Raw genomic sequence first — 20,040 nt, 5'->3', positions numbered from 1 at the left:
GTCTCTCCCACCTGGGAAAACATTCTTTCAGCATCCATCCTTTCAAGTCCCACTCAGGATCTTACATGTCTTAATAAGGTCACCTCTTATTCTCTTAACATCAATAGATGTATGCTCACCTATCCAAGCTTCCCCCCATACAAGATAAATCTCCCTATTCATGGTATCCAAGTGGTAACACATATATCCTTTCTTAAATAAAAGACCAAAATTGCACAAGGTACGGTGTGAAACTATTGTAAAACTACAATGAAACATCCCACTTTTATATTCCTTTAAATAAAGGGCAACATTCTATGTGCCTTTCTCATCATTTGCTGTACCAACATACTAACTTTATGTGATTCATGTGAACTCTGATGGTAAAAAGCATCAAGAAACAATTATTCTGAACACAATTGGTATCATATGAAAAGCAATAGGTTGATTAGGAAGAGCCAGCATAGATTTTCAAAGGAGAAATCATGTTTAATTAATTTGTTAGAGTGCTTTGAAGAGGTAACAAAAATGTCAATGAGAGAAATGTTATTGATGTGATGTACATGAACTTGCAAAAGTCATTCAGTATGGTGCCACACAGCAGATTTGAGAAACGTTATAGCTCATGGAATAACAGGGACAGGAGCATTTTTTAATACAAGATTAGCTGAACAATAGGAAAGAGAGAGCAGTCGCCAATGGATAATTTTCAGGCTGGAGGAAGGCTTGTTGGTTGTTCCCCTGGGGTTGGTATTAGGACGTTTGCTTTTCCTGATATACATTAATGATCTAGATCTTGTCAGACAGGGAAAATCTAGAAGTTTGCAGATGATATGGAACTTGGAAGCATTGTAAATTGTAAAGTGTGTAGAACTCCAAAGGGACATTATCAAGTTGGTGGGGTGGACAGGTAGGTGGCAGATGGAGTTCAAAGTGGAGAAGCATGAGGTAATGCATTTTAATATAAAGAACATGGACCGACAATATAAAACTGGAGGTGCAATACCTATTGGGGTGTGGGAGTAGAGGGACTGGGGTATATATGTTTGAGTAGACTTAAAGTTGCAAGGATGGCTGAAAGAGTGTACAGTATTCTGGGTTTATTAATAGAGGTGTAGAGCTGAACTTAAACAATACACTTGTTAAACTTTAGCTGGAATGCTATGTGCAGTTCTTGGTGCAACACTCAAGGAAGATTATGAATGCATTGGAGAGAATGTGGACGGTATTCATAACAGTGGTTCCAAGGATGAGAAATGTCAGTGAGGAGGATAGACCACATCTCTTTAGAGAGAAGAAGGCAAAGAGGAGATCCTCCTCACCATTCATTAGAGCCAGAGCAATGCTTTAGCTGTATGGAGACATCTTTGTCTGCTCCTGCTCCTCTCTCTCTCTAACACAGAACCAATGACCTTCCACACCCTCATCACTCCTCAAGACTTCTCCTGAAACCTGACTGCCTAGAGATTGTGAAGAACACCACTTCTGTTGTCCAAAGTCTCTTCCCCCTACTTCTAAGTATCTGACTGAAACAGTAATCTCAAGCTCTCAGCCTTCAGTTTCCAACCAACTGACTGGATCCCATGGGCTCAAATTTCATGCCAAGTGTATGGGACCAGCTAAGCGCAGCACTTTAGCAATGTGGAGTCATTTTCTCTGACTCTCTCTCTTTGTAAATTCACTCGTTCATTTCAATCTGCTGCAAGTGACCTGTTGAAAACCTCACAAAGCCCAAAGTGCTAAATTTCAACAAAATTCAGAAAAATTGACTTCATCATGCAGGTTTGCCACAGCTCTGGTGGTTCACTCTGTAGACATTTAATTGCTCAGAGGGGCATTAATCAGTTTAAGGCTGGTCTTCTGCTTCCATTCCATCAGCTGCTGGGAATGCCAGGAACAGTACCCATTGTTGTACTACAACAGTCCCCTTTGATGAGGAGTCAGAGCCAGTGGGAAAAATCAGTGGTGTTACCCAGTGCAATCGCTGGAGTCAGACTAAAAGATACAGGTAACAGGGCCAAATTAGGTGAGGAGCTCATCAGCACCAATGGGTGGTGGGGCAGAGAAAACAGCAAGCTTGTTTCGGGTACTTTAAGGAGCTACACCATTCTTGTTCTGCACCAGTATGCACAGTGATACCTGCTGAGTTGGATATTTGGTTTCGGCCCTTGTCTCTGTTGGTTTCAATTACATCAGCAATGGTGGGCCTTAACTAGCTAATTAAAGGTCTCAATTGGTCTAAGGGTAGGCAAGCTGCCAACACTTTTTTTTACCCTGCTGAAAAAAATGATAAAGTTGTAAAGGGCGCAGGGCTGGGTAGGTATTTCACAGACCCGCCCCCCCCCCTTCCACCCCATTGCACAGGCCATAAAATCCATCCCAATACTGTACAATGGATACCAAGGAACTGGAAAGGCACTGTTATGTTCTGTCTGGAGACCAATTGCTTCAAAAAGAAATTTGAATTTCCTTAAATAGCTGAAAGAGTATCAAGATTTTGCATTTTAGGACTTTATATAACTCAAAACTGTAAACAATATTCACTAAATACTATATTTGTCGGTAACTTGTATTTCATACCAAGGAATACAACTTTATCCTCGGAGAAAGTGAGGACTGCAGATGCTGGAGTCTAGGAGAAAGTGAGGACTGCAGAAGAGCTCATGCCCGAAACGTCGATTCTCTTGCTCCTTGGATGCTGCCTGACCTGCTGTGCTTTTCCAGCAACACATTTTCAGCATAGAACTTTATCCTTTTAACCTTTAACATAAATAATACAACACACATGTGTAACAAGTGAATATTGCACTTTCCTTTAGGGAAACATGCAGTCTTCCTCGAATCAGTCAGAAATAATTCTGTTCTTTTCCTTTCCCAGCTTGAAAACTTTTAATTCCAGGGCTGTCTTTAATTGTAGGAGAAAGTGAGGACCTGCAGATGCTATCAGAAGATCAGAGTTGAAAAGTGTAGTGCTGGAAAAGCACAGCAGGTCAAGCAGCATCTGAGGAACAGGAGAGTTGATGTTTTGAGCATACGCACTTCATCAGGAATGTTGGGGAGGGAGGGAAAGAATGTTGAGATAAGTAGGAGGGTGGGGGTGGGGGAAGCTAGCTGGGAAGGCAATAGATTGATGTAGGTGGGGTGTGATAGTGATAGGTCGGATGGGAGAGTGGAGCGGAGAGGTAGGAAGGAAGATGGACAGGTGGGACAGTTCAAGATGGCAGTGTCGAGTTGGATCTGGGATGAGGTGGGGGGAGGGGAGATTAGGAAACCAGTGAAGTCAATGCTGATGCCATGTGGTTGAAGGGTTCCAAGGTGTAAGATGAAGAAGGAAGAATGCCTCATCTTCAGCGTTGGGACCCTTCAACCACATGGCATCAACATTGGTTTCACTAGTTTCCTAATCGCTTCTCCGCCCACCCGATTTCAGATCCAATCCTCCAACTTGGCACTGCCCTCTTGAATTGTCCTACCTGTCCATCTTCCTTCCCACCTATCCACTCCACCCTCCCCTCTGACCTATCACTATCACCCTCCACCTGCATTCACCTATCGCCTCTCCCCACTGCCACCCTTCTATTTATCTCTCAGCTCCCTTTCACCCTCCCACCCCCACATTCCTAATGAAGGGCTTATGCCCGAAAAGTCAACTCTCCTGTTCCTTGGATGCTGCCTAACCTACAGTGCTTTTCCAGTGCCACACTATTTTTAATTGTGCCAGGTTTCCAAGGAGACTCTCACTTTGGCTAAAGTTAGGCAAATCTTTCAGCCTTGTTCTAATTTCTAGTTAATTTAGTTTTTTTTCAATTTGAGTCTGGGCTCCCCCTTGCGTTCCTGTGGGATGAACCATTGTAGTTTGCTGTCTATAACTGTTCTCCCACTCTCAGTTCCTGGTACATTTAACCATCTGTAATGTTCAATCACATTTTAAAGAAGCTTGTAACTCAATCTCACAATGGCTTCCTCTGTACTCGTTCATTATCAAAGTCCATCACCATATGAAAGACTGGATAGGCTGAGGCATTTAACTTAAGAAAATAGAAGATTGAAGACCTAGTCAGGTATTGGTCTTGAAGATGTTGAAAAGGTTTGAGAAATTGGATGCAGAAAAAGTGTTTTCATATGTCAGGAAGACCTTGCCCAGAGATGATAAAGAAATGCTTGGCATAAATTAATCTAAAGAGAATCTGGAAGATGGTTCTTTACCCAAAAAGTTGTAAGAGTGCAGCATATGTACTCCCACAACTAATAGTAGATAATAAGATAATGTAAGGGAAAGTTAGTTAAATATAAGAAATAGAAGGCTATGCTCACAGGCTGAGATGAAGAGATTGATGTGGACCACAGTGACTGGCATCAGGCAGTTGGCTGAGTGTCCTGTTCCTATTTTGTAAGTTGACATTACTTAATAAATGACTGCTTTCATAAAAAATGGGATAGTTAAAACAAGATAGTAAAACAACCATAAGAGACACAATGCTGTTTGTAAGAGCACCAGTATAAGTGAAAGGTAACCACTTCTGTGCTATTGTCCACAAGAATTTATTTTTGCATTTAACAGGTTTGTTTTATGTGCTTCCATTTTACACTCCTGCAGTTTCAGGTTGCAGTCAATTAACTTGCTATGGGATAACAAAAATGGCTTCTTCTTGCAAGCTGAAAATAAAAGAGATGGATAAGGTACATGATGCCTAACGTGCAGCACTGTTAAAGAATAATCAGTAGCTGCAGGAAAAAGGTTTATGCTGAGGTTGAAGTCAGTAATTTGTGAATATGTGAACATCAACATGATGGAGAGATAGCAAGAGAGAGTTTGACTTGTGATTAGTCAGTGGCAGAGTTCAGCTCACTTGCCTATACTTGACTGCAAAACGTTTTCCACTTTGTCGTGTACAAAAGAGATAACAGCAAGAACGAACATTTCTATAGTGCTTTCAACATAGGAAAATGTCCCAGGTTTGTATAAAATATGAAATTACAAAAGCACACATGCTAAAGATGATGATATTAAGAAGAACAACAAATATTTTTCCAATTAGGCGATTTTTGGGAAGAATCATAAAAGAGGAGGAGGCATAGAGTTTAGGGAGAGAATTCCAAAAAGTTGCACCTCAATTAAAAATAAATGAGATCTGGGATGATATAGCTTTGGAATAGTGCCGTAATCTGAATAAAATTGTTTAGCTTGACTCTGCATCCTGCGTGATCAGCGCTCCAAGGGTGCTCAGGAAATGCAGTAATATTTCAGGATAATTTTTCGTCCTGGTTCTTTTGGTGAGATTTTGTGTCAGGAAGTAATATGTAGGAGAAGATTTCCAACTTGAGCTCTTGTTCAGCAAGCATTTTTTAAAAAGATGCAAAAATGGGCTAAATCTTATAGAGAGGTTCCTGATGAAGGGCTTTTGCCCGAAACGTTGATTTCGAAGCTCCTCGGATGCTGCCTGAATTGCTGTGCTCTTCCAGCACCACTGATCCAGAATCTGGTTTCCAGCATCTGCAGTCATTGTTTTTACCTGATAAATCTTACAGAGGTCTGAAAGGTGTGGGCTTTGGTGAGATTTGTAACAGAGTTGTGTGAGAAATTTGATGAGCAGCGAAGAGAGTTGCTTGCTAGGAGCAACAAATTGCCTTTTAAAGGTGATTATTGCTTGTTAAACATGTCATTAATGCCATAATTTGCCATTAATATTCAGCTTTCTAACTTCCCAAATGTGCTGAATAAGCTAGATGTTAAGAATCCTTTACATGGAAGTTGGAGTGGTTAACTGTTCACTGCAGAGAGATTCAAGATGGCAGCAGTCTGTAAAGTCTGCAGTGTTGGGCTCTGTATCATACCCCAGCAAGGTGGGCTCCTATCAGGAGATTTGGACATTTGATCGGTGCGTGGAAGCGATCGGGCAAAGGACCCTGGCGTCGGAGACTGTGACGGAGAACTCGGAGGGACGGGTCTGAACCTTGGAAGGCCAGGTTCGCGCTGACAGGTCGAAAATTGAAGTCAGAGAAAAAACTTACATTTCATGGGTCTTCCAGAGCGTGAGGAAGGCAAGAACTTGGCTGAGTTTCTTGAGAGGTGACTCCTAGAGTTGCTGGGGCTGGATTTGAGTTGGGCCGGGTGAGTGTGGAGCGGGCCCACTGGATCACGATGCACAGGTCTGGGTTGGGTCAGCGCCCACACCCAGTCCTAGTGCTATTCCAGTACTATAAGGAGAAGCAGTTAATAATAGAAACAGCCAGAAGACTCTAGTTTCTAGTCTCTAGTTTTTAAAAGTTCAAAAATAGTGTTTTTCCAGGACTTTTCTGGGGCCATAATTATGAAGAGGAAGTCTTTTGATGATGTTAAGAAAATACTAAGAGACTTGAACATTCAGTATTCTCTGAGGTACCCGGCAATACTGTGTTTTAATTATGGGGGATCTGTCCATAACTTCGACTCGCTAGAAAAAGCAAAAGAATTTGTGAACTCTATGAAATAACTTGGGCCGAGGGGGAAAGAGGAAAAGAAGTTTGTGGACAATAGCATAATTTTTTTTTCTTCCCTTTCTTTATTCTAAATTTTGTTTGTTTAATATTGTATCCATTTGATAATTATCTGTTATTTTGCTGTTCTTTTTTTTTCTGGGTGAGGGGTAGTTACTGCTTTGGTGTAAAGATGTATGGGGTTGAGATATGGAGGGGGGGAGCGGTGCGAGGGCATCCATTGTTAATGTTCTTAAATGTGAATAACATGGTTTTTTTCCCATTGCCTGGGGTTGGGGCGTGGCCTCAACTGGAAGGAGCCAGGATGGCTGTAACATTGGGAGTGAATGTCCCCAGTGGGCGAGAGGGGAGATCTCTGGACATTTGTGGTTTTTGTGTTTATTTGTTTCAGTTGGGAGTAGTGGTTAGTTGTATAGCTTTAGTAGTATTTGTAGGGGTAGTTTTTAGATTTTGTAAAGTCTGTGTTTTTTCCATTCGCCGCACATTGAATGGGCTTCTTCCTCTGGGGGGACCGCAGGCTATAGTGTGCGGTCATGGCTAGTGATCTGTTCAGATGGTGCACCTAGAATATAAAGGGGAGACATTCTCCTATTAAAAGGAAAATGGTGTTCTCAAACCTTAAGAAGGAAATGATCGACATCACTCTGCTGCAAGAGACACATTTAACAGCTGGGGATACTTGAAGTCACAGCAGGGGCGATACAATAAGGTATTCTTCTCCCCCTTTAACTCCAAAAGCAGAGGAGTGGCCATACTGGTATGAAAGAACCGCCCATTTCAGGTGACAGATCAAATCAAGGATGGGTATGGATGGTTCGTCATTCTCAAGGCACTGATACACGGAGAAGAGTATGGCATCCTGAACGTTTACTGTCCCCCAGCACATCCTCTAAAATGTTTAGTTGATGCAGTCTTTAAATTAATGGCTCTTGGGGTGCGCCGCACGATTGTAGGAGGAGACTTTAATCGTCTCATGGACTCTGAGGTAGATAGGATGCCAAAGGGCTGTAGGGTACATGCCTGCAGTCTAGGTAGTGAGTGGACTTGTGTAAAGATTTAGGGCTAGTGTTTGTGTGGATATCTCCACCCTAATGGGAGGGATTTTACCTTTTACTCCAACCCGCACAAGTGCCACACAAGAATTGATATATTCTTTATTCCGTCGGTTTGTTTGGACTTGGTATTGGCCTGCAGGATTGGGAACATAACTATTTCGGACCATGTGGCAGTGTACTTGGATGTTAAAACCACGTATAGTGGAGCAGATATACGGCACTGGTGCATGGACCAGTTTCTATTGAGGGATGGCAAAAAGCAGTAAAGCAGCTTTAAGGTGGCAAAGCACCCAGCCCAGATGGGTTCCCAAGTGAGTTTTCAAAGGAGTTTATGCACATATTAGCTGAACCACTTCTGGAGAGGTACAGTCATTTGTATAGGAGAAAGTGAGGACTGCAGATGCTGGAGATCAGAGCTGAAAAATGTGTTGCTGGAAAACGCAGCAGGTCAGGCAGCATCCAAGGAGCAGGAGAATCGACGTTTCGGGCATAAGCCCTTCTTCAGGAATCATTTGTATAGCTAGGACTACCTTCCGCCCTCTCTTAGGGAGGCCAATTTCTCCCTTATTTTAAAGAAAGGGAAAAATGCTAAGGATTCCGCATCGTACAGACCCATCTCATTATTGAATGTAGACTTCAAAGTTTTATCAAAAGTGCTGGCTATGAGGTTGGAAAAGTGCTGCCCACTATTATAAAAGAAGACCAGATGGGTTATATTAAGGGCCGCAGCTCTTCCAATAATATCAGGAGGATATTGAATATAGTGCAAGTATGTCAGCAAGGATTGATTCTGGGCTTGGTGGTCTCCCTGAATGCAGAAAAGACATTTGATCGGGTGGAGTGGCCATATCTCTTTGGCTTTGTCAACCACTTTGGTTTTGGGGGGGGCCTTCGGTAGGTGGGTGGCAGTGTTATACAGAGACTTCAAGACAGTGGTTATCACGAATGGTGTCAAATTGAATAATTTTAGTGTGGGGAGAGGCAGCCGACAGGATGTCCTCTTTCGCTGTTGCTGTTTACCTTGGTACTTGAGCTGTTGACGGAGGCCATCCAGAAGGACCCTGAAATAGTGGCATCAAAGGTGAGAATTGGGGGACATAAAATTACTCTTTATGCAGATGATGTCCTTCTATTCATGGCTAACCCGGAAAAGTCTGTACCTCGGTTAATACAAAAAACTAAACTATTCGGCAGTTTTTTGAGATACAGGATAAATTTTATGAAGTCAGAAGTCATGCCCATGGGAGGTTTGGTGGAAGTACCAGAGCTAGAGGGTGGAACACAGTTTCCTTTCCGGTGTATGCAGGTTTTCTCTACCTTGGCATTTTTATTACCCCTGCCTTCCGTCAGCTGTACGGAGCTAACTTTGTGCAGTTGTTTGAGAGGATAAAGAAGGACTTGCAATGGTGGGAGGGGCTACCAATATCGTGGTTCGGCCGCATAGTTCTGTTTAAATTAAATGTTCTTCCTCGGCTGTTACATCCTATAAGGATGTTCCCATTGCTGTTTGCGGGATGGCTTGGATCCTTTATTTGGTGCCGTATGTGCCCCCTAATTAAATTTACCAAGCTGCAACTTCCGCAGTGTATTGGGGGTGGAGGGTGAATCTCCCAGATCTGAAGAGGTACTAAATAAGCACCCTGGTGTCATATGTGGGTGACTGCGTGCGTGAGGACTCAAGGTCGATTTGGATTTTGTTGAGGCCTCGGAGGTGAGATGTCCCTCATCAACCTCTTGTTTATGGACAAGATGAGATCCGTGGCTGAGCACTGTAAAAGTCCAATTATCTTAAATTACGGTAAAAGCATGGAGGATAATGAGGTAGGATGAAGGCAATTTGCTTTAGACCTCGCCGTTCACCCTAATAGTGGGACCCCCCGGATTTAGGTCAGTGTCCATGGACTCCGGCTTCAAAGCATGGGAGGGTAAGAGAATCTCCTGCTTGGGAGATTTATTTGAAGGAGAGTTCTTGATGTCTTTCAGCCAGCTTAGCCAGAAATACAGGATTCCTAAAGGGGACCTTTTCCGATACTTCCAGGTTAGGGATTATGTACAGAGGTAGACCACACTCTTGGCATAGTCCTACAAGTCAGACACAGAGAGGAGTGTGCTTCGATATGGGGACGCTCTCACGGTTAGTACCATATACCATTTGCAGAGAGGGAGTGCCTTGGGGGATATAGTGAGACTCGATGGGATCTGGTATCAGGAGGTAGGGGAAAAAAAATTGTCGGAAACATGGGATAATATATGGGGATTGTAAAGAAAATCTCAACATACAATAAAGCACAAGCTATGCAATTGTAGAAACCACTGGCCAAAGACCACTCACCATTGTGCTGGAAATTGAAAGAATATGGCTGCAACCACACCCAGCGTGAGCAGGGACAGTGCTTTGACCTGTGAGGATCTACCCAGACGAAGCTCTTTCAAGGGAAAGAACATTACACACGGACTCATGCACTGTACAGGACACAGACCTGCGGGGTCCCAAATCCCAAAGGTTCCTAAGGCATTGGCTCTTTGTAGCATACACACCTCCCAGTGCCAAACATACCCCCATTTGTCTGGATGAGTGCAGCTCCAACAACACTCAAGAAACTTGACACGATCCAGGACAAAGCAACTCACTTGATTGGCACAAGCATTTCCACTCTCACAAGCACCAGTGCTCAGTGGCAGCAATGTGCACGACCTATAAGATGCACTGCAGAAATTCACCAAATATCCTCAGGCAGCATCCAAGGAACAGCAGAATCGACGTTCCTGAAGAAGGGCTTATGCCTGAAATGTCGATTCTCCTGTTCCTTGGAAGCTGCCTGACCTGCTGCGCTTTTCCAGCAACACATTTTCAGCCCATAAACATTGTAGTCTAACCTGGTGAGGGTATAATTTAGGAACTTGGCTCTTGGAAAATTTCAAGATTCAAGCAGATTATGATTGCCAACCTTTGTTTAATATCCCTTTCAGCTCTGTTCTAATAATGTACAAATTTAATACAGGTGGAAGGCATTTAGCACCTCTCGCCTGCTCTTCCATTTAATAAAATTATCATAGAATCCCTACAGTGTGGAAGCAAGCCATTTGGCCCATCAAGTGCACACCAATCCTCCAAAGAGTACCCCACCCAGATCCACCCCTCTACTACTTCCCTGAAACCCTGCATTTCCTCTGGCTATTCCACCTGACCTGTATATCTTTGGATACTATGGGTAATTTATCAAGGCTAATCCATCTAAACGCCCATCTTTGGACTAAGAAAGGAAACCAGAGCACCCAGAGAAAACCCAGACACGGACAATGTGGAAGCTCCACACAGACAGTTGTCCAAGGTTAAAATTGACCCTGGCTCCCTAATGCTGTGAGGCATCAGTGCTAACCACTGAGCCACCATGTTGATCTGGTTCTTCAATACTCCTGCTGTCCATGTTAGTCTTCTTCCTGTTGCTTATCAGAAATCTATTTACCTGTTTGCATGACTGAGATTGTTTTTCATTCTTGGATGGCCTCACTTCAATTTTAATATTCTGTCATTGTTCTTAGTTTTCCCGACCAAAGGAAATCATACAGGGCACATTACATGCAGTTCTGGCCTCCAATTATAAGGAGAGATATATTTGTATTGGAGATGGTCCAGCGAAGGATCACAAAATTATTCCATGAGGTGATAGTATTCCTGTGCTGAGAAGCTGAATAAATTGGGCCTTTATCCACTGGAGTTTAATATGAGATGATCTCATTGAAACATTCAAGATTTTTGAAGCGGATTGACAGAATAGACAGCTGCAAATTAAGAGGATAATAATTAAGGATTGCGATGAGGAGAAATTTCTTCACTCAAAAGGTTGTGAAACTGGGCACAAATTGCACTGTTGTTCCAAAATGAGTTTATGTACAAAGTTTCTGCAAAACTCCTTTGCATAATCATGCATGTAAGATTATCTACAAACTAGAGCAATCAGTCAGTGCAATATAATGTTCTTTGTTTTTTTTTAACATTGCTGTTAAAGATACTCCTTTATATACTTAATGATGGTAATCTGAAGCCGTTTTATTCATCAAGCTGAGAACAGGTTGTCAGAAAGAAACATTTTTAATAAATGCCCAGTTCACTACCTGTGAGTGACATGGTGTTAAAGCATTGAAATTACTGAAAAGCATTGCACTAAACTGTCTAATATGAAAACATAAAATGCTGAAAACAGCTTGGCCTGTCTGACATCATCTGTGGAGAGAAAATAGCAGATTTAATGGGATGAATTTATCCATCTCAGGTAGTGGGACAGGGTAGGAATGATGGATTGGATGCAATATATTGGCAGGCAGCCAATTTGCTTGGTCAGACACCTACTTAAGGGCCATTTTGTGGGTGTGCCAGTATCTTGCTGACTGTGGAGCATTCCCTGCTGACTAGGGAGATTGCTAACTTCCTGCAGGCACCCTCCTTCTGGAGCCTGGGAAAACCCACAGAACCAGAGGCTCCAGGCCAAATTCTGGGGTGGAAGAAAATAAATTGGTGATATAGTGGACAGTGAAGAAGGTTATCTAAGATTACAACAGGGTCTTGATCAACTGGACTAATGGGATGAGGAGTGGCAGATGAAGTTTAATTTAGATGAGTGCGAGCTGTCGCATTTTGATAAGACAAACCAGGGCAGGACTTTACACAGTTAATGGTAGTGCCCTAGGGAATGTTGTCAAATAGAAAATTAGAGGTTCAGGTACATAGTTCCTTGAAAGTCACATCACAGGTAGGCAGGGTGGTGAAGAAGGTGTTTGGTATGGTTGTCTTCATTGGTGAGAGCATTGAGTATAGGATTGGGAGTTACTGTGGCTGTTCAGACATTGATGAGGCCACCTTTGGAGTATCCAATACAATTCTGGTTGCCCTGCTAAAGGAAGGATGTCATTAAATTGGAAAGGGTGCAGAAAAGATTGACAAGGATATTACCAGCACTTGCGGGTTTGATTTATAAGGAGAGGCTGACTGGGACTTTTTTCCTGGACCTCCATCTACCCATTGTACTCTTTGCTACCTTCCCCCACCCTCCTCTCTGACCTATCACCTCCATCCCCACCCCCATTCACCTATTGTACTCTTTGCTATCTTCTCCCTAGCCCGCAGCTTCACGCACCCCGCCCCATTTATCTCTTCACCCTGGAGGCTCCCTGCCTCTATTCCTGATGAAGGGCTTTTGCCCGAAACATCAATTTTCCTGCTCCTCAGATGCTGCCTGACCTGCTGTGCTCTTCCAGCACCACTCTGATCCAGATCTCTTTTTTTCCTGGAGAGTAGGAGGTTGAGGGGTAACCTTAGAGAGATTTATAAAATCATAAGGGGTATAGATAAGGTGAATAGTAAGATCTTTTTCCCATGTCAAGGAGTGCAAAAACTAGAGGGCCCAGGTTTAAGGTGAGAAGGGGAAGATTTAAAAGGGACCTGAGGGGCAACTTTTTCACCCAGAGGATGGTGCATATATGGACTGAACAGCCAGGGGAAGTGGCAGAGGCCGGTAGAGTTAGAGCATTTAAAAGACATTTGGAGAGGTACATGAATAGGAAAAGTTTAGAAGGATATGAGCCAAACGGAGGCAAATAGGACCAGTTTAGTTTGGGAAAACTGGCCAGCATGGACAAGTTGGACCAAAGAGTCTGTTTCTATGCTGTATGACTCTATGACTCGATGAAGGAAGCTCTAAAAACCCTCCAGTAAGGGTTTCCCCTCTGGCGGCTGTGGATCGTGTCCCTACCGCCAGGCCAGAAGTAACAGTATGTCTGCAGAGGTTGGCCAAAACTATTTACCTTGATCAGTTGCCTAAAGCTTAATTTGTATTTATCTGTGTGATGGCCTCTTCTGATAGGCTTGTTGAGGCTTCAGACCTGCTGACCCTGTGATTGGGTCAAAAGTATTTGAAGCCTGCCCTGCAGATGGCCGGGAAATGACTGAGCCAGTATCACTGGCTGCATGAGCAGCTGAAGACTCGCTTTACACCCTAACGCCTGGCCCTAAAAATCTTCTGTAAAATTCAGTCCAAATTTCAGATCGGAAACCATTTGTCAGTTTCAGCAACCTGAAACAGTCACTCTTTTTCTCTCAACAGGCAGATATGCTGCATGTTGCCAATATTTTCATTTTTTGTCTCAGATTTTCAGTATCTGCAATTACAGAGTCATTTTTTAGATTCCCCATCTAGCATTTTGAAATGTAAAGTGTATTAAAACATGCCGTTCAGTGCTCAGGGACTGAAAACACCACCCGATTTGAGGAATCTCTGGTCGTGAAGAATTATACTGGCAATACAATTATTTATTCTGAATGTCATTAAACTGTTTAACAAATTAGGATAGATGCAAAAGCCAGTAAGAAATCCATACCATAGGCAGTTTTCTATTCCTCTATCTCCTCGGCAATATTTCAAATCTTAATTTTCACCACTATGAATTGTGTATTGCAGTTAATATGAAAATCTATTGCAGGTAATTAATTTTCTAAAATGAAAAATACAATTGTTTTAATTGTATTAACTTGCCTTAGGAATGAAATTAATGATATGGTTTGTTTGAGATGATATAATTATGTGATACCAAAGTGATGCCACAAAGTAGGACTCCTCAGCCAGAGCTCATCCACGCCATCCTTTTATTTTCTTTCTTTCTCTTTTGTGTTTTTCTTTCCTCTTTCTTCTTGGCGATGTCGTGAACTCCTGGCCTGAGTGCAGATTCGGATTCTCAGTCTTATGCAGACCAATATGGTGACTACTTGGTTTGGCCTGGCTGTCGCCTGGCCTGTTGTGTCTGTCTCTCCGCCTGGCGTGACACTGTCTCGGCCCCTTGTGACTGTCTCCCAGCAGCCCAGTGTGGCGATCTTTCAGCCCGATTTGGCCTCAGCGTAGACTTTGGGCCTCAAAATGAATCCAGAGCGGTCTCCTGTCCTCAAGAGCTTCAAGGTGTAACCCGGCACAGTCTGGAGTCAAGGCCCAGCGAGGACTCAAGGCTAGGTACCGGAGTGGACTGGTTTAGGTGGACTGTTATTCTGAACTTTCTCTTTTCAAATTTATTCCTGTTATCTAGAATGCTGGGCTTTTTATTTCTTTATTTTTCTATTTGTTTCCCTAAGAATTTGTACTTCAGAGTCTGTACCCAGGTACCTTTGAACCTAAGATGGCGTCGTAAATGGCAAGTTGTAAACTTTTCACAGTACTCATGTGAGTACATGTGACAATAAAGCGAATTCTAATTTTAGTTCTAATTATGCCAATCACTCTATTCATAGTAACATTTATGCTTGAAAAAACATTGAAGCGGAAATTGTGTCTTATACATCATTTATAAAAGCTATATCTTTCATAATTGAAATGTTAAGTATTATCATAATTGTGATAACAAATATGTCAATGTTTCTCATTTGTTTTAGTTAATAGCCTCAACTGATATCTCCAGTAATTTCCTTGAACTTTATAAAACTATTATTCTGTAAACATTGTCCAGCACTTATCATGTTTTCCCATGTTGTGGAGGCAATTGTGATAAGTACCATCCGTTTGGTGCTTTAGCCATGTGAAAACAAAATCAAGTTAAAGTGACAATGGTTACAATCTGAACAGGCACATCCATTGAGTTTTCAGAGGTAATTGTGCAGCAGCTCAGTTCGCACTAGGGAAATGGTTTAAAATTGCCCCTCTGTTTCTGAAGGCTTACGTATAACTGTGAATGTTGGTCACTGTGGGAAAAGATCTGTCATCCTGCCAAAATTGGCCAAACTGTACCGAAAAACACCCCAATGCTCCAAGAACAGGACAATGGAAGTACCTCACCACTTCAGAGGAGACATTAACACCTACCTGTGAAGAGGAATGGAACCATCGATACTGTCAGGATATTACACTGTGTGAAGGAACAGGACATTCATCTGATAACTGTTTTCCAATTAGCATCTTTGTTATTAGATTACTCCATTTCCAGATACATTGTATTTTCCCCATTTCTTAATCAGCCTAATTGTAAAACATTGGAGGTGTAGTGGACAGCAAAGAGGATTACCTCAGATTACAACCGGATCTGGACCAGATGGGCCAATGGGCTGAGAAGTGGCAGGTGGAGTTTAATTCAGATAAATGTGAGGTGCTGCATTTTTGGAAAGCAAATCTTAGTAGGACTTATACACTTAATGGTAAGGTCCTGGGGAGTGTTGTTGAACAAAGAGACCTTGGAGTAGCGGTTCATAGCTCCTTGAAAGTGGAGTCGCAGGTAGATAGGATAGTGAAGAAGGTGTTTGGTATGCTTTCCTTTATTGGTCAAAGTATTGAGTACAGGAGCTGGGAGGTCATGTTGCGGCTGTACAGGACATTGGTTAGGCCACTGTTGGAATATTGCACACAATTCTGGTCTCCTTCCTATCGGAAAGATGTTGTGAAACTTGAAAGGGTTCAGAAAAGATTTACAAGGATGTTGCCACGGTTGGAGGATTTGGGGTATAGGGAGAAGCTGAACAGGCTGGGGCTGTTTTCCCTGGAGTGTCAGAGGCTGAGGAGTAACCTTGTAGAGGTTTACAAAATTTTGAGGGGCATGGATAGGATAAATAGGCAAAGTCTTTTCCCTGGGATTGGTGAGTCCAGAACTGGAGGGCATAGGTTTTGGGTGAGAGGGGAAAGATATAAGAGACCTAAGGGGCAACGTTTTCACACAAAGGGTGGTACGTGTATGGAATGAGCTGCCAGAGGAAGTTGTGGAGGCTGGTACAATTGCAACATTTAAGAGGCATCTGGATGGGTACATGAATAGGAAGGGTTTGGAGGGATATGGGCCGGGTGCTGGCAGGTGGGACCAGATTGGGTTGGGATATCTGGTCGGCATGGACAGGTTGGACCGAAGGGTCTATTCCCATGCTGTACATCTCTATGACTCTATGACTCTATAACATTATCATAAAAAACTGGTCTCATCCTCAGCTCTGGGAAGAGAATCCTTGACTGCCCGGCAGACTGTCTGTATTGTTTCAGCTTAGTCAGTTTCTCTTCCATAATATCGCCATACTAATAAACTGTTTGTCAATTTCACTTCGAACTGTGCTTTGTGATCTCTAACCAATTGGGCAAATTTCTCCGACAGTCACTGTTGCCTTTGTCATCAACAGCTTTATCAGGTGAAGGTGGAATGTATGACTGGAAGGGGAAGAACTGATCATGCTGTGTTGATCTGAGGACAAACTCAAGCCAAACTTTTTCTCACTCTCTGAATATGAAGGCATACATAACATTCAGTGAATACTATCTTCAGTTTACCCATTATACCAAATATCATCTAAAATACTTTAGAAGTAAAATTCCATATCTGTGGCCGTCTCAAGAGCCAGTATTTCAGTAGATAAAGTACTAGCAAAAAGCTTTTTTTTATGCATTCATCATGAGGCTTGGTTGAGAACCCAGATTTCCATTCATTTGTTGAAGCAGATGGACAGAAGGGGATTTTTGCTTGATAGCTTTACAACATTTTTCCCTTTGTGATCTATTTTGTGAATGTTTATTTACACTAGATAAAGATATCAACTGAAATACTTTGAAGGCCTATTTGATTTAACTTTTTATCTGATTGTATTAAAAATAATCTTAACGGGAGTCTTGAAAATAAAACAAGATGCAGTTTATTGAATCTGTGCAAATATTTAGATGTTTTAGGAATAGGCTATACATCGATACAAAGACTATTGGGAGGACCAAGTCGTTAGTCTGTCTCCCATAAAATCCTATTTGTGCTCCCACCTCATGACAAATCCTCATGATATCATGACCGTGGGTGATGATTATTGTACTCAATCAAGCATTAATCCTGTCAAAATTGTATACAACAATCTTCAGTCGATTACCTGACCAATTAATTGAGCTTTATTTTACATGTATTTTTGTTACGCTTAGAGATTTTTGAAAACCAACTGCAATTCATTCTAATGGAAAAATCCCAGTGAGAGTAGATGCTTTATAAATGCATGAAACTTTCTCTGAAAAACAGGGTTTTCACATTTCCAATTTATTGGAACCATGTTATGAGGTCTCTTAAAATTGAAAGAAATAAAGATCCAAAGTTAAAATACAACTGATATGTTACTTATGCCACCTGGAGAGTGGTGACACTGGCATTAAATGCCAATGCTGTCAACCCCCAAGTCTGCAAGATGTTCAACTATTTCACCAGGAGAGGAGTAACACAAAGGAAATTCTCCCCTTACTTTCTTGCTCACACCCAGCATATTCTTCACCTTATTAAGGGAACATTTGGACTCTAAAAGTTAGTTATTGCGGTGATGTTGCACTATATCTGGCCAGTTTTCCAAATGGCAATTATTTATGACCCAACCCTAAACCTCCTTTCTCCCATTTAAATGGCTGACAGCACACACATTTCTTGCCTCAGCTTTCCCAAGCTACTTGGCAACCACTCTCACTGCAGGCCCCCAGCTTATCTGTTCAATCAGCCTGCAGGAGAATATAGCCCAGTAGAAAGGCATAAGTGGAGGTGTAACTAGTTTAGATCCTTCATGCCCTGAAAGAAAAGGCTGTGGTGTTCTTTGGGTTGTGCTCCTTTTATGGGAGAGTCATGGAGTGAAGAATGTGCTGGGTGTGAGCAAGGAGCTAAATGGAAGAGGGCAGCAGCATATTATCATTGCTACTGGGTGAGTGAACTGGTGCACTGCCCACCTGGCACAGAAGAGGTATAACAATTTCCCTCATTTTCTGAACCCTTAATTGCCAAGGTATGCCAAACTATTCTTCTATCTTTCTTCCTTTCCCTCACACCCCCTGTAACAAGAGAATATCACAGACAGAGGAAGATGATGACTATGTAGAGAATGGAGAACAAAGATGCAGCTACCTCCTTTTTAAGTATGACAGTGATAAGAAAACTGGTAATTAAGTGGAACATGACAGTATTTCCAAGCCACATATGTAATTCTCCAAAGACATTTGTCCTGCATTGCTCTGCAATTTGCTGTGTTGTGTGGTGGTGAAATGTGTTTTGTAATGCATGTCTTTTTTTTCACTGACCTGACGGAACAATGTAATTAACTTATTCTTAGTGGTAAGGTGTTTCTCTGAAAATAAGGACATTTTGCAGGCAGATGTGCTTTTCTTGCTAAGCTGTGCATGCAAGTTTTGTCAATGCAATAAGTATACAATATGCCTTGTGACTCTATGAGCATGATTCTGAAAGTAAAGCTCCATTTTCAAAAAGAAGGTTTTGCTGTGAATCAGGTATAATAAATAATGACTCGAAAAGAAGGTAAAATCATATTAGATCTCAAATTAGTCTGCCAATAGAATAATAAGATTGGCAACATCCTCAGGGGCCATGAGAGAAGCCAGGTCGTTGCTCCCTGTATGCTTCAATTTTTAATAGCAACATTCATAGGATATGGATTATCTACAATGGAAGTAAAGTCAGTATTCATTTGACAAATGGTTTAATCAAAGCAACTTTATCAATGATCAGATCAATGCATACTTCAACTTTCTCAGTGGTGTTAATATCAACGTATAATGCTTGTTCAAAAATGCATCCTAGTATATGAAAAAAGACATGGAGTTGCTTTGGTATGAACATTATATGCAAAACGGTTATATTTTGAGTAAGGCGCTTTGGTGTACAGTGACAATTACTTTAAACGTTGCACGGCAGCAAGATTAGCAAAAGTGCAAAATGATAAAAGCTCTTCCTTGTCATCACCAATTGCATATTAGCTTCTCTGCTTTTGTCATTGCTATCCTCAACCATTCCCACAGATAAATGAAAAGGATGAGCCAATTCGTCAAAGAGGCTCTGGAGATTGTTGTAGAATATAAGATATGGGTGATCATTCTGTGACTCTGTAACCTTTAATAGTGCCAATCATGGCACTATCTGGAGTGTAACTGTAGTAAATGTGAGAAAATGATCTGTGTGGTCAGAGTGATGTGCAGAGCTCTGTATAGCTTCGTATGCCATTTATGAAATGAATTATCACTCTGAGCCTCTTTTTCTGGAACATGACCACTTTTCACAGCTTGATGTTTCCAAGCAATAAAAGAACATGAAAAAATTTAGCTGTGAGGAGATACTATGCAAAAAGCACAATTCTAACTTCTGGCTAGAACCAGCCTATTGAATACCTGATCTATCTGGTGATCACCAAGCCTCATTAACATCCTTCTTGCTGACTATCTCTCCATATTGCGTTGGGAATTGTTTTCCCAGCCATTACAATTTCTGTCAGACAAGAGGAATGAAAATTTAAACTCTTTCCCTTGAACCCACTTCTGCATTTCAGTTCAGTTTAAAAGGAAAGGTTATCCACTTGTTTTAATTTAGACACAAATCTGCTGAAGAGTTCGTTTAAAAGTTTCATCCTAGGCTTTCATCGATTGTTGAATTTGCCTTCACTATTTTAACTTACATCATTAATGTTTCACCTGGTCAGATATATTTTGGATACACTATATGCGGAATCTTGGCATGTCATATGTGACCATTTCCCACAACTATCAAACGAATGTGTCAG

Source organism: Chiloscyllium plagiosum, chromosome 21, assembly GCF_004010195.1.
Source record: "Chiloscyllium plagiosum isolate BGI_BamShark_2017 chromosome 21, ASM401019v2, whole genome shotgun sequence".
NCBI lineage: Eukaryota > Metazoa > Chordata > Chondrichthyes > Orectolobiformes > Hemiscylliidae > Chiloscyllium > Chiloscyllium plagiosum.
This window is presented reverse-complemented; position numbering follows the sequence as displayed.